This window comes from Rhipicephalus microplus, chromosome 2 (assembly GCF_043290135.1).
Source record: "Rhipicephalus microplus isolate Deutch F79 chromosome 2, USDA_Rmic, whole genome shotgun sequence".
Lineage (NCBI taxonomy): Eukaryota > Metazoa > Arthropoda > Arachnida > Ixodida > Ixodidae > Rhipicephalus > Rhipicephalus microplus.
In genome coordinates this window covers 184609028-184612593 of record NC_134701.1, presented here as the reverse complement: position 1 = coordinate 184612593, position 3566 = coordinate 184609028, and positions in this window count along the sequence as shown.

The window sequence follows — 3566 nt, the reverse complement described above, 5'->3', positions numbered from 1 at the left end:
AAGTCAAACAAAGTGAAACTGAGATGAAAAATAGGGTTAAATATAATGAGCCCCATTTAGGCTGGAGCAGTTATACAGTTTGGTCCGGAAAACAGATGGCCGCATCAACACCGTGTATTTAGGGCTGGACCATATCAAATGATTATTATTACTGCACCAACCTTTCTGCATACGGCCACCTCCTCTATTACTAGCTTAGCTTTTTTTAAGCTTTTACTAATATTCCAAGTATTGGGTCATTATTTTTTTTTTCGATTTCTTATAACAGCATCTAATTACTTTACATGTCTTCATTTCATTAAAAGTTTGCCTTAACTTAATCTATGGATAGGTACTGATTGGTAATGATGGTGTGCGGACAAAAAAAACAGTTTTTTTTTTTTGTTCTCCAGTCGGCCTAGTTTGCTTCCCGAGTCGTAAAGCTTGGAGACTGCACCTGGCGCCAAGAAAACCAATAGTGCTCAACCAAACTCTTCAAGCACATTTATTTCTTTTTTTTCTTTATATATTGTTTTCTTTGTTTCACTTCGCTGTGTAAATCGCTCAATATCCTTTTAATAAGTCTTCGAATCAGGCTGGTGTGAGTGCGCGTGCGTATAACAACACAGGTTACTATTCTTCGTGTTTTCATAAGCATTTACAAACATGGAAGAACACCGAGGAAGTAGCGCGAAGGCAGACTAGCCATTGCTCCCCGGAGGAGAAGAACTCCTACCTTCTCCTTCGGGGAAGGGTTGTAATGGGAGAAGTGAAGACACAATGAAAACACTGAAGATAGACAAAAAGGTTTTTCAAAAATGCGGCAGATCCCCAGCACTGTTCGAATAGAAACGATGCAAAGCAGTCAGAAAAGAGAACTATACACGACACCGTTTGTCTTAAAGCCAAATGAAGTCATTCATGCCGTGATGTTTAGTTCACTATATAGCGCATGTTAGTCATGCATGCATACATCTATAATAGGGCAGATATCATGCCAATGAAACATACGTTTTGGTTTACAGTATGCATCACCTGAAAATATGCGTTCGTAACGCACTGGTATCATATCCTACTAATCTTAGTAGTGTTAAGTGCCATTAAAATGATGGCGCACTTGGCACGTAATCATGAGTTGAGTGTAAATGATCTCCCATTCATGTTTATAATACAGTGACATAACACAAGCTAGCAAAACGACCTCGAAGATACCATCTGCGCGGTGTTTACTTCATACCATAGATAATATTTAAATCATGTTTTCATGCTTCATACTGTAACTTGAGCTTGTCTTACAGTCACTTCTCGCAATACCAGTTGTGGCGTGTATCAACCTAGTGAACTAGCTGCCAGTGCAACATAATCATGGCAGGCGCATCGTTCCGTAATTGTCATGTTCGTCGTTTTTGCCATGTTCAGGCCAGTCATTTATTTTCATCAAACAAAATGTCTCGTCATACTAATACTGGGATATGTCCGTTCAATCAAGTGATCACCATAGACCAGAGGCCACAGCATGTAAATCATGTTGTACATGGGAACCGTGCTATGTATTCTACGTTAGGACCTTTCATTTATTTGACATTGTACACTGATCAAACTTTCATCATTCAGTTTAGTCCAGTTCGTCATAAACCTAATGAAGTAGGCGCAAGATCATCATGACCTTTGTATGTAAGTCATGCCGTCCATTACATGTATGTTATGTCATACCAATTCTGTTATACATGTCGTTAATAAATCTGCTAGGAGAGCATAAAGTTTTAGGCAGATAGATAGATAGATAGATAGATAGATAGATAGATAGATAGATAGATAGATAGATAGATAGATAGATAGATAGATAGATAGATAGATAGATAGATAGATAGATAGATAGATAGATAGATAGTATTGAACACCGTGGGAGTGCTGAATCAGGGGCATTCATTCCGATTCGCCGCTGCATTTGTAAAAATGTTTGTCTTTTCTTTCGCAACCACTCCCCTCTGTAATGCCGTTTGGCCCTGAGGGTATTGCAAATAAATAAATAAATAAATAGGGCAGGTAGATTCTCATGTCTTCTGGACCCTGGGCCGCTACAATTGCAGTCAGGGTTGGAAACCACAGCGATTGTCTTTTACCATTCACCTCCTCCGAAGTGGTTAGGGATACAAGTCACCATTCTCCTGTACCTTAGACGCCGAAAGAGAGCCGCAGCTATTTGGAGCGCACCAAAAATACATAAAAACACTCTGCATCACAGGGCCCTCAAAGGACCTTGTAACATAAGGCAACACTGTTTGTACAAACAGCACGAATGTACATCAAAATGAGGACACGGATACTACAATGGAATGTCATAGGGCTGCAGAAAAAGCTTGTAGATGTCAAAAAACTTTTACACAAAAATACGCCGGAGGTGCTGTGCGCACAAAACGCACACCTAAAATCGCAACACTAACTTCCTACGCAGTCACATTATTATTCGGAAGCACCAGGATAATGCTGTTACATCATGTGGTGGTGTTGCCAATATAGTTATTCAAGGAACCGTCTGTGCTCATCTCCCATTTTAGACATCCTTTGGGACAGTGGCCGTCCGCGCTGTTATCTCCTACAATTTTCTCAATTTACATAGCCGCCCCCCCCCATCAAGTGATCAACAAAGAATTCCAGTCAATATTATATTGATTTCCATAACCATGTCTTCTGCTTGGAGAATTCCACGCACGCAGCAGTCCATTGGGCGACACCAGATGCGACTGGTGACAAGACTCGTCGAACGATTCCTCTGGAAGCGCATGTCGCTTAATTGCGAAAAAAGAACACTACATATCACAGCATGCATTGCTAACAACACGTAATCGTCCATGAAGCTTAGCATTACACCTCCAACGCCTTTTCTTTTATTCAAAAGGAAAGTCTTTGGAATCCTTATGGAACTGATCATTTTCCTGTAGCTCTGAGCACACCAATAGCAATTGATTGCCCTCCACAGTTGCCCAAACGGCTGACTGGAAAAAGCTATAGGCAATAGTTTCAAAAAGTTTTATTTTTTAACACGCGCTGTCATGGGAGTGCTAAGCACAGAGATTGCTGTAGACTACTTTGTGGCTTCTTTGACTGACGCTGCACCATATGTATTCCTTAGACTGCCAGGGAAACAGCGTGTCCCATAGTGTAAAAATGAGCGCTGTAATGCACGCAAAAAAACAAAACAAGACATGGTGGTTGCTTCGAGACTCACCCATAGCCGGGAATCTTGCAAACTTTAAATATACAAAATCTCAAGGCAGGAGGACGTGCCCACAGACGAGGAAGGAAGGTCGGCATTCAATTTTATCAAGAAAAACTTTATATACGCAACAGGGTAAAGTATGTACTAGGGTGAGAAGCGCAGAAAGAAAACAAGCGTATTCACTCCCTCTAGTTGGCACCCAAGACGACAGCTTTGAGGACCAGGCAAACTATCAAGGCGCACACTTTGAGCAAGTTTCGAGCTCGTCACACTACTCTCGAGTGTTCCAACAATACAAAGCAAGAGTGGAGAAAAAAAAACTAGACACCAAATAGAAGAAAATTCGAAGCGTAAAACCAACTTTTCT